At 40.3% G+C, this 12,685-nt stretch overlaps 1 protein-coding gene across 1 annotated transcript in view; it reads left to right on the top strand.

Annotated features, from left to right (window-relative positions):
• mafa (MAF bZIP transcription factor a) overlaps positions 1–7,853 on the top strand; it is a 93,510-nt gene extending 85,657 nt beyond the window's left edge. The window contains exon 3 of the mRNA XM_061744340.1: positions 5,345–7,853. The gene's annotated coding sequence lies outside the window, so the exon portion shown is untranslated. The remainder of the gene's footprint in view (positions 1–5,344) is intronic.
• The last annotated feature ends 4,832 nt before the right edge of the window (positions 7,854–12,685 follow it).

Raw genomic sequence — 12,685 nt, 5'->3', positions numbered from 1 at the left:
TGTTGAGGAAAAAATATCAACTCTATTTGTAGCTGCAGAAGAAAAAAATAATCTCACGAGGAAAAGAAAAATATTGCTCACGCCATCGGAGCCTCTTCAGCATAAAAAAAAAGAAAAGAGAAGTAAGAGTAATAAAAAAGATGTACTGTATGTTGTTATATTATACTAATTTATTGAAACACATGGCGAGTCAAACATTTACCAAAGCAGCTGTCAAACACTAAACAAGGTAGTAAGACGTGGTTGTGCAGAACTGCGGCAGTAAATCCTCATCGGAGCTTCATTCTTTAGTAGTGATTTCATATGAACCCAAACCGTTAATAATCATTATTTTTTGTCCATATACCGCTCCCTGGCTTCCTTGTTTAAGGTATCCAGGTAAATTCCAGTTCCTTTCCAGCAGTTTAACATCTTTTTTTGCGTTCCGTCTGTTCACTTGGTGAAACAGAAAAGTAGTTTTGAAAGTCCCTCCCGTCTTCATTCACTATCAAAACAAATGCACGTGACGGGACAGGAGTGTTCCGATGATACAAATACATTAAGAGAGCCTGGCAGGGAGCGGAGTAATAGATCCATACGTAGGCTATATGTCTATGGGCTGGGGCGGAGGAGCGGAGCCGCCACCGCAGTAATGGCGGCCGCTCGACTTCCGGGTTTCGCCGGATTCGTCTATAAGGATGCAGTATTGCTAATGTGACCATTATGGTGGCCGACAAGGGCCAAACGCACTGCCACGGCCTAATGCGTCTCAGTAAAGGAAAACAGCTGACTGTAACGTTAAAATATAATAAAGAAACGTCTCGTAATTTACAGCGTTGTACAGTGATGTAAACCACATTATATCACATTACCGTTCCTGCTGTATGTTTAAACCATGGATGTAAACACTGTGTTTCAGTCAGCTGTTCGGTCTCTCTCTACATCCCGTGTGTCTGTCCATTGAGCTGATACGCTGAGAGCGCCCCCTGCAGGTTTGGTAACCGGTTATGAAGCATTTTTCTTTTGGACATGGTTTCTGGTTTTATATCATTTTGTGCTTTGCATCGTTTCTCTATTTGCAGCGCGTTTGATGATGCTGCATTTGTCTTTGTTTTTTGCAGCACGTTTTTTCATTTGCACCACGTTCCTCTTTTTGTACCTCGTTTTGAGTTTGTGAATTTGAATCGTTTCTGTACTTGAAGCCGTTTTCCTTAAAGGGGACATATTATGGCATTTAATGTATATTTTAAAAAGGCCTTGAATGTCTTAAAAACAATCTGAAGCTTGTTTTTTCTACATAAATCAGAAATTCAGCCTGTGGGCCATGTCTCTAGTTTTACCGCTTCTAAAGCCTTTTTCTGTGCTTCATTCTGAGGGGAGGGGGGGCTATGCCGGGTCCGTACTGTGGGTACTGATCCTTTTATGAGGGTAAATATCGATGCAAAACCTCATTTTATCTGTCCCCTCGCTGTGGAAACAGCCAGCGCTTCGAAACAATGGCGGAGCTCCAGCCGGCGGAGAGAATTGTGGGCGTGGTTTCAGCAGCGGAGGCCGACCTATGGAAATCAGCTCCCGTCGTGACGTCACGACGGGAGCTGATTCAGAACGGCTCAAAAAAGTCACATGACACTGGAAGATTCATTTGGGCGGGGGGAACAGACCCTGCAGAAATTCATGGGATTTCATCTTTCCTCTGTTGGCAGGGTGAGGGGAGACCACTTTATATATGTTAAAACAAGAAAAAACGGGTTTTTCATAATAGGTCCCCTTTAACTGAGACGCAGCCGTTGCAGTGCGTTTGGCCCTTGTCAGCCACCGTAGACCATGATTTCAAACTGTTTTTTGGCCCGAAGTAATCCAAACTGATTTCACTACACTTTAAATAACAAACCATAAATATTATTAAACACTCTGCTCAGTGTCTGCTCTAAGTTATAATGATTAAATTTTAATTTTGCAGCAACTTTCCACCAGAGACACCAAGAAAAAGTTATTGGACCAAAACGTGTTCTATGGCTGTAACACCACCGTATGTTTTCTTGCATACATACAAATGTCAAAATCAAACATAAATAAAAAGTAATAATACATTATGTGATTTGTACATGAGTATCGTTACTGGCTGAATTCCATCAGTGATCCACAACAAAAATTCTTACTTACCTTATGTGCTTGTGTGAAATGAAAACCACAGGTCATGGGCAGTCCCGAGACTACTACTGCGTTTTACATGACCCTAAGAGTGCAATGAACCTCAAAGGTTTTTATGCATTCCCGCTCCTCCACTCTTTCACTCTTGCTCCCTCTTGTGCTCTTTTTTCACTTTCTTCCCAGATCTCTCCATCTCCAAGATATATGGAAACAAAGAGCACATTAGTCTGATTGGTTGGATGAAAAATTACAAGGAAACAGTGGAATCTTTTGTAGGGTAATGATAAATAAGGTAATTTTGATCCCATTTAACTTGAATAAAATGGACATTGTGAAAAACAAATTACTTTCAATGTGAGTGCACAAGAGTAAGTGTTTGTAAATATTCTAAGTACTACGTTGTATCTGCTATTTCTTTTCCTCATGTGGAGGTGGCTGGTTTAATTGAGACTATGCTGGATCTAGGGCTGGGAGTGCAGGCAGAGGAGCATTGATAAACTATGAAATGGTTCCAATATAACCAATCGATGAGGCTTTGTGAGCAGCTCCCTGTAGGCTTTGATTTTCCTCTCAAACAACAATCCAGGATCTTTGCTCTTCAAAGGCAAACTCCATCTTTGCTGATATTGTTGTTGTTTTCTCCGTGTTCAAGTGATGTCACTGGGGTTGATTTGATCCATGTCCATAAAGGCTCTCCCACACTTGAGTCACCCGGGAGACAGCTTCTGTCGGTCTGTGCAATGGTAACAACAACCAATAAAGGTCAATCTCCCATGCTAATGGCCAATTGGGTTTGTTCCCATTATTGGCCTTCTGAGTTGTGGTCAACAGATGGAGAGCTGGCATCACAAAACCAGGCTGCACTTCAACCTTAAGGAGACTTTGCTCTGCATCTGCAACTCTGCTTTGTGACTCTGCTGTTTCTCTCTCTCAGCTTGTGTTGTCCGGTACATCGCTCCATCACGCTCAGCTCCTGTATAAGAGAACCATCGCAGTAGAGTCACACAGTGAGGACTAACCGTCTAACCGTCTAACCATTTCAGCTAATTGCCTCATTAATGATTCACTGGTGTTAGGCTGCTCTAGCACTTCACTGTGGGGAGCAAATTGTTCTGATTGGTTTGCCTCTGTCAATTATTGATGAGGCAGTGAGCTGAAGTGCTAACACCTGGCTTTGGAGGTCCAAATGGCCCTCCATTCCCATCATACACTCTGTTATCACACACCCTGGGACCACATTCTGCCTTGAAGAGCTGATGTCTTAGCAGTCGCTGTTCTGAGCGAGTGGATGTAGCATGCCCCGGGGCTCTGGCTGTGATCTCAGTCATGAAGATGTTAGCTGAAAGAGCTCGGTCCAGTGCTGGATAAAAAAGGTGTCAAAAACAGAGATTTCAGTGATTGTGAAGATACAAGGACATCTAGCTAGCAGGAGCTTCTGTATTTCTTTGTAGAAGAGTTAGGGTTTGTGAACAGGTGAATTGTTTTTAAGCCAGTCAAACTGATCCAACAATCGTTGATTGCCTATACATCATTCTGGGAAGTTTACAAGTTGTCCAAGATCCAAGTCATGTAGTCCACACATTCAATTGCTTACTTACTAACCTATTAATAAATTAATTTATTCACTTACAGTGAGAACATTAATTGAAGAGCTGGTGGTTACACAAAAAAATAAAACAATATACAGTAAATACTTGCTACAGCCATGACTTGATATCTGTTGGCAGACAAAGATGGCTCGTTGATGTGTTGGTGAGTGTCTTTGATGCATCTTTGAGTTGCTCGCACATAACGATTAAGTGCTGATGGGCAACCTGTTCACCGGTTTTGAAGTCCTGTCAACATGATTGACACTTTAGTGTTATACTACAATGGTTTATATCACCTCTAGTGGAACAACGTGGTATTACAATGTGTGCTGTCCACCCCCCTCAGCAGATGGAAACTTGTTGTTTTTTAGATATATTGATATAGATATACATTAATTTGTGTGTGTATATATATATATATATATATATATATATATATATATATATATATATATATATATAATCTAAACAACACGAAATTCAGCATAAATTCAGAATAATATCAGAAATAATGACCCATAAGTATGTAACATTGGTGATCATTGCAACATTCAAAATTTACATAGTTTTCTCTGTCAAATCACACCTGGTAATGACTTAAATGATTTATCTGTGACTAAAGAATAAACAACAGCTTAAAATTATATTTGGGAAAATGTGCTGCATAGAACATTTGCACAATAGCCTACAGTACAAGTGTAAACTTCATGTTTTGCAGGCATGAGTGGAGCTGTAACAGTATGCAAGCATTGTCAATAGTTTCTTTGTTTATAGTGATTTATAATGGCTGCAGGTGGCACCTTTAGAGTGGGGTCTCGTAATTGGATCTCCTGTAGATAGAAGCTGAATTCCACTCTTGTCTCGGCATCTAATGGCCCACCCACAAAACTGCGTTTCAGGCAACATGAATCATCCTCAAACAGTGCATCAGGGTGCTAGAGGGCCTTGCCAAACTTTGTGTAGTCTGAAGACACATAAAAGAGCAAAGAGCAGTACTTTTGTGTTATAATGGGGTATACCACAAACAGACTGAAGGATACACAGCAAACAGAAAGCAGAAACACTGTTTGTGAATTTGCTCATCACTCCTTGGCCTTAATTGAAGCTGATTATAGAATCATCCCCCCATGCTGACTCCACTGTCACTCTGAATCTCAGCCAAGTGGGCTTGCCATGTACACTCACAGGGTGGTCACCCTGTCTTTGTTTAAACTGGCACCAGTGACAGCAGAGCCCACCCCGCTCTCCAAATACAGTTATAGTGACTCACTGTCTGTCACCATAAACCCTGGACAAGGAGACAGAGTTTAGACAAGGGTCCTGAATAACTCACAATGTAACTCACAGTCTCGTGGTATACTTTATACGTGTGTGCGTGTGTGTGTGTGTGTGTGTGTGTGTGTGTGTGTGTGTGTGTGTGTGTGTGTGTGTGTGTGTGTGTGTGTGTGTGTGTGTGTGTGTGTGTGTGTGTGTGTGTGTGTGTGTGTGTGTGTGTGTGTGTGTGTGTGTGTGCGCGCAAGCATGGCGGTACAGCACTAAAGTGAGTTAGAAAACAAAGCTCAGAGTTTCACTTAAATGACTTTTTTTTTCTCCTCTTCTCTTCTCCCTTCTCTCTCTTCTAACAGATAACCTAACGACTGAGCAGCATAGACACCAGAGCGGCTGACCAATCGCATCTACAAAGAAACACCAACAAAGCACAACATTCAAAACCAAGAATAACAGACAAGACCATCTAGAACCCCTTCAGAATCTCCACAATGAAATTCTTAAAAGCCTAGTTCCTCTGGTGTCTCTCCTTGGTATTTTCCTGCAGCTTTTTTCGCTTTTTGTTTTTTGTTTTGTTTTGTTTTTTGTTTATATTTTTTTTATAGAAAACTTGGAAAAAAAAAGAAGAAAAAATCACAGACTCATAACAATGACATGATTGACAATGCCTGATAAATACATTTGAAAGACTATTTTCTCTATGGCGGGAAACTCAATGATGCATGCTTCTGTAAATAAATCATCATAAAATCACTATTCTTATTCCTAATATAGGAATCATACCAAGCCACTGTCACCAAATCCATAAACCTTCGGTACTGCGGATAGAGTATTCATGGTTCAGTATTTTCCATGTGAAAAAAGTATTCTTCAGAGTGAATGAAATTTTCATTTCAGTTATATTTTCTTTAGTCTTTGGCGTCATTTAAACTGTAAAAATTGTACTTCTTATACTTCTTATTCTCTTTAAATAAGGGCCTAGTCTTCCTCTCCAATATCCAAACTACTACATGTAAATAGAGATGAATAAGGTGAACAGCATGTACCAGACTATAGTGTATATTTACCACCTGTTATACCACAAATCTCAGTATCTGGACATTCCAGAGAACCTTTTTCAAAAGTTTTAAAATACGTTAACATGTTTTTTCTGATCGCATAAGACATAGTCCCAGGTGTCTGTACGCTTTTCCTATGAATTTGAATAGATGAATAAAATCATTAGCAATTTCATTAGGTTTTATTAGGTGATGACCATACAAGGAAATTCTTATCATTTTATCAGTCCACTGGGAAAGGGTGAAACTGAAGAGGAAAGAAAGCAAGCCATGAGTCTGACTTAGCACCTTTAACAAGTAAACGCAATATTTAATATATAATTTGATGTTGAAATTAAAAGATTTCTTCCAGTATTTATCACAGGTAGTTCACGTTGCAATAACCACTCCCATCCCTTCAATGCCAATGTTTCAAGGTTGTTATCAATTTGGGAGGAACATGTTTTTATTTTGTTGCATGATTTGAAAAAGTGCTCCAGTCGTGAAGCTACACATGGAGGATGGAAAGGATACCTCAGTGACTGCAATGTAAACATGAGGACTCTGATCTCTGTCTTCCATTAAAATATGAGGATAACCACATGAACTGACAGATAACTTGACAAGCAAACAAAGGGATGACCTCAAAGATTAGCCCCTTAATGGTGAAGACGTAAAACTTTTGGACGGAAAACAGGGGAAAGACTAACTTGCTGAACACCTCACCTGCACCATTCGCATCTTCTACCTCTCAACGTGCGCCACGCTTCAAGGAATCCATGTTTTATCAGTGACTCCCTTTATTATCCCTACACTTTCTCTACTCCATGTCCCTAGAGAACCTTCATGAGGAAAGTTCAGCGCTGAATGCTACATGACATTAAAGAAAACATAACAAACGTTCACTCTGAGACAAAAACTCTCATTGCTATGTGCTGTTTATATGTACAGGGTGATCAGTATGCTTTGTTTAAGATGCTGCACTCTGCGTGTTAATTTGTATATGGTACATGAGGACCTTCAGGCAGTCATTTACCTGACTATCTAAACCAGTGTCTGGGTCAGCCAAGTCCCAACCAAGTTCTTTGTCAGCTTTACATCTCTGTTTTGATTTGTGAGAATGAACAAGAGCGTAATACAAAAGGGGCTTATGCCTCCTGTGTAGATTGTAAAAGCTTGTCTTCCATAAATGGTAGCTCTGATAAGGTGTAAACCTTCTAGGGTTTACACCTTATGTCAGACTGAACCCGGCCACAGCCAACATGGGGACAGGGGTAGACGGAGGGCAAACTGGGGTGCTCCACTTAAGTGGCAGCTCACAAAGTGTCATGGGGCATCCTTGCAGCAACTGTATACATCCTGTGTCACAAGGATATTCCACATGTCTACAACCTTACCCACTCACAGAGAAGTCCAGGAAGAGAGCAGAGGGACAACGCAAAGGCTCGTCAGAATCAATAAAGAGAAAAAAAACAACATTTACAGCAATTATGTTGTACTATTCTACTATTATGACCAAGTACAGCATATTTTTTTCTTTTCTGATGTCCTCAGAGAGCTCAATAACCCCTTGACCTAAAAGTGTTATACCCTCATGCGGCTATCTGGGCTGAAATGACCTCACGTCCTGTCTGAGGTTAACTTTGTGTTAATGAGCATGGCCCTCAACTCGACCAGATGTTCAGCCTTGTGGTTAAATACCTGTTACCCTCTGTGATCCTCTAATGTCTCTGCATCTGTGCGCTTTCTGGACACACATGCAGAAACATAAAGTGAAAAATCTTGTTGAGCAACGAAAGAGTGAGACACCTTAACTTTTTAGAGCAGGGGATCTTAATTGAGTTCAAGAAGTCTGATTCAAATGCAACATAAATAGAAAAAATCTTCTGAGGAATGTTTGTAGTCACATAAGGCTGGTATGCCTAACTACACAGCCAATGAGGAAATGTGGTTAAATCAAGTTTTGCACACTGGTTGAAGGTATTTACAGTCAACATGTAAACAAACTTGAAATTAGGACTTAAGACTCAACAGTGATTAGTTAAATAAGATTTAATACAGCAAGGATGAAGGTGTCACTCAAATAGGATACATAGGCACAGGGCAAGTACCTCTTTGAAAATCAAGCCTTCCCACTTCCTAAGGCATGAGACAAAGCCATGTATCTGCACAGATGTGGCAGTCCATGACAGGTTGATATGCTTTCCTATGATGTTTGTGTGCCACACTGAAGGAAAGCGTAGAGTACTAAGCATGCTTTTTAGTCTGACAATGATCCTGATCAGGATCAGAATATGTGTACTTGTACATCATCACGAGCAGACAGGGTGCTGCGTAACACCACAGAGGCACATCGCCAGTCTTTTTCTTGACACACACACAAACACACCATTCCAATCTAAACAGCGAGGCTGTATGTAAACAGATCGCCGACATAATGGGATTGTTCGCTGTGCAAACAATAAGCTGTTAGCGTAATCACAGGTCAAAGATATATTACCCACAGGGCCAAGCTGTATGTATATTAACAAGATGGATATGTAGGAGGGAGGATGATGGGGGTGCAGGGGTATGAGGGATAGAGAGCCCCACTGATTCAGATTTACCCCCTGTTGGGTCCCGTCCGCATGCTTTCTCCTCTCTTTCTCCCAGTTTGGTCTTCACTTAATCAGCTCTTCTCTTGCTCCTTCCATCATTTATTCAACCATTTCTTAGACACTAGGGTCCTCCCTTTACTTTATGGCTTACCTCTAGTATCTCATCCTTGTCATCACTTACCTTCATCCCCTTCATCCCCACCATCGCTCTCTTGTGCTGGACAGATATAATCTGCTTCGGCAAAGCCATCAATCCATCTCGGGAGTCAGTGGGGTACCAGGATAAAGTAAACTCCACAATCTTGTTTTTGGATTAAGCAAAAAGAGGGCTGAGTGATATTGCGCTGTTTGAGTTGCCTTATACATAAATAAAAGCAAGCAAAGGAGCGAGGCAGAAAACAGAAAGACTCTATTCCGAGGTGCTGTGTGAGAGAAATCCACTTAGTTAGACTAATATGATGAAAGTGATAAACAGAGCAGCTTCATACTTTATAAAGGTGGTACACTTAACAATGTTAAAGTACCTTGGTTGCGCGTCTCAGTGAGTGGAAGCAAACAAGTGCCATGCCAGCCAGGATAAATCACGCATAGCTTACTCTATAAGCTTATTAACTTATCTCCTCTTTATTTGATTACGATCCACCCTGTTCTCTCAACTGGTTAATAAGTCCACATCCTTATGACTAAATGCTCCCTTTGTGTCATCACCAGCTAACTTTTGTGCACTTTGTGTGTCTTTGAACCGCTGAAGCTGATACACATCAAGGCTAAAACACTCAGATAAAAGGGGGAACACTGAGGAGGAAAACAACCTGTAGTAAACGACCTGTAGGACAGTTCAGTCTCCACTAAAGACTGTTTTATTAAGGTTTCACCTAAAAAAAAGCTTCTGTTTAGAGAAATTATTTGTAATAAGCCGTGTCTACAGTAGTATGCTCCTGCTTTTTCATAGTGTTTAGATGTATTGTTTGAGCCCGTATCCATTTATACCAGCACATGCCACTTGATATGTCAAGTGGTGTTTTATTTATTGCCCAATGCAAAATTTCAAGTGAAGCACTAATTGAAATGTTTAAGTATACACACAGTTTGTGGTTTTATCGTCTGAAGAACATTGCTGTCTGTTATTAATAGCCAACCTACCATAGCCAGTTTTCCTAACATTCATTAAGGGAATATTGAACAAAATGTTATGCTTTTCAGACATCAAATATGATATTATATCATAGATTTTCATAGCATAAGAATACATTTTGTTCAACGGTAGTTTAGAAATTATTGTACTAAGGAACAATTCAAATATTGTTTAAGGAAAAAAACTATATTATGGGGGGGAAAAATCCCAGCCACTCCCTCTCTGTTTCTTTACTGTAATAACATGTGATAACATACACATTCACTTTCTTTTCTTCTCATGTTTTTCTTTCACATAAGCAATTTCTGAATGTGTCTCTTTTGGATTGTCATGACAAGACTTGGCCCCAAGCTGTACGAGGTCGGGTTAGTGGGAGTGGGGTTAAAGTTGAAAGGATTACTGTGAAGCAATCAATGTCAACTGCTCTGCTTTAATCCTGACCTCCAGGCTGACGTTAGACTTGTAAAAAAAATGATTCAAGTGTAAGAGATCAACATACTGTATTCTGGGTACTTAGTCATGTTTCTCTGAAATCTGACTAGGAATCTGACTCATTTGGGTATTTGTGCTAAAAAAAAAAAAGAACTTCAAAAGTGTCATTTAAAGTTGGCTGGATCTTGATGTAAAGATACCATAGATGTGGGCTTCTCTAATAGCTAGACTGCAGAAAAGACAGAGCAGCCTCCTTATGCCATGGAGCTAATGACAGGGATGAATAATGGAGCTTTTAAAGCCCCTACTCCCACCTCATTCAGCCCGGCACATAAGCTTGAGCTCTAGGTGGGCAGTTAGCCACAAAGCCCCTCACTGAGATGAGATGGGTGCCAAGGAGATTGGGGATGGGACCCGTGGTGGAGGGAATCAGATTAACCAAAATGTCTCAGTTGAAAGAAATGCTCCGGACTGACCTCAGTGTAATACCATTTCTAAATCCTGTAAAGCAAATCTTTAACATCTGATTAGGTAATGGGGGAAATCACAAGGTTTAACTGTGCTAAATCACTCAGACTTACATATACAGTAGGTTGCGTGTGAATGTTAAAAAAAAAAAAAAAAAAAAACAAGAGTAGAAATTTCTACATACACCCTAGTTGCCACCACAGAAACAAATGAATACAGATATAATAAATTGCCAGAAGCTGTGGACAGGTGGCATTTCAGTCTGCACCGTTTAACCGAGCAGTCTGGTTTCTGACAGCTTGATTTAGTCTCCTGCACCTGAGCCAAAAAACAGAGAGAAAATTAACGGCAACAACAGCAGCTTAACAACACTCCAAATTGGCATCTTTGAAACACAATTGATGTAGCTAATGCACATGAAAACCAATGGATGGGTTTTTGGTGGCTGTGGTAAGCTTACTGTGAAGCCTGTGTGCTGCCTGGTGGTCGGGTACAAGGGGAACACCACTGATTTAATTGACCCTTTCTCTGCCGTCTGAAGCCAGACTTTTTATTTTTTTCAAAAGGACTTTTGAGTTTGTCTTTAGGATGCAAAATGGAGATCATCATGGTTCAAGCCTGTCTTTCTCGGATGCCTGCTGTTCTCCCTGCTGTGAACAGAGTGTAATCCTTCAGTTTTTGAGAAGCGAAAAGTTTGTAGAGTCCAGAAAGTTATAAATACATCCCTTCTGGCCCCCCTACGGAGCAGAGAGTGGGAAACAGCAGGGGATAACCATATGCTATCAAAGGGTTGTTGAAGCTCTCATCTACTGTCCACTAAAATTATACAATAACATCACATATACCTGTCAAATGTTGAGGAAACACAATTATGAGACTCGATGAACATGCGAGACGAAATAACAAAATAAACGCATTTCTTCAAAAAAAAAAAAAAAATCAGTTTTATAAAACAAAGCAGCATCGAACAATAAAGGGATGCAACTTTGTTTAAACTATGGCTGTGCCCCAACCGTCTGGGTTAGCACATCATTCTGTTTTTACATGCTTTTAAAATACCGCTGTTAGTGAACAATTAAAAGTTTATGATTCCTATCTCAACGAGCCCCTTCACTGTTACCAGAGGTTAATTTGTGCTCACCCCTCATTTCAATTGTACTGTAATAAATGTCTTCGTTATTTCCCACATGGGCCTGAATGAGGGGTTTGAAGATCAAAAGGAAGACCTCGGACGGCTATGTTATCGTCAGAGGGGTCATAAGCTGCAGAAACAGCTTCTGGGGTCTTATTGCTATGGCGATCAGCCCCTTGCCACTTGGCCTTTACTGACCCCAGTCAGAGATAAGCTTTATGGGAAAGCACATTAACATGCTCTGGCAGTAACCTCCCTGCTTTATCAAAGGCAGTTCTGTGAAATCAAGTGTTTATGGACCCCTAGCGAGGGTATGGCGCTGCTGATTACCTATATTAGTGCTTGACTGTAAATGAGCTGGAGGTGGACAAAGAACTTGGAGTATGGGGAGAATTAAAGATGTGATACTGATGTTCTTCTCGCTAAATGAGCAATATCTTTAATGACTGCAACATCCCATGAGCAGGTTACTAGCCCCTGAATTACAGATACCTCTGCAGTCTAAATATATCCATGTCTTCCATTCTTACTTAAAAAACAAAAAACAAAATAAAAACAAGTCTTCCATGAGATTGCTTAAAAAATGCTCATAAATCAAATGTAATATAATATTTTGAAGTTATTCTGTTGGCACTGTTGTATTCTATAAGTGAACGATTATTCTTTTACTCTTCTCTCCTTTTTTCTCACACCACTTCTAGTAGGTATTTCCTTTATACACATGTATTTTTTTTTTATATCTACAATATCCTGTCTACAATATCCTGTGGCTATGAGAGGAAAAATGCTTAATAAATGCCAGGGTGTCAGTCGTAAGTGCCTGCTTACAGCCTGATCACTTGTGTAAGATCCTCTCAGCATGTGTGCAATGATGGATGGTGATAGCCTCGTGTCTT

The sequence above is a fragment of the Cololabis saira genome, chromosome 2, assembly GCF_033807715.1.
Source record: "Cololabis saira isolate AMF1-May2022 chromosome 2, fColSai1.1, whole genome shotgun sequence".
Classification (NCBI taxonomy): Eukaryota; Metazoa; Chordata; class Actinopteri; order Beloniformes; family Belonidae; genus Cololabis; species Cololabis saira.
The sequence above is the reverse complement of the archived record's forward strand: the minus strand, read 5'-3'. Positions and strand labels throughout refer to the sequence as shown.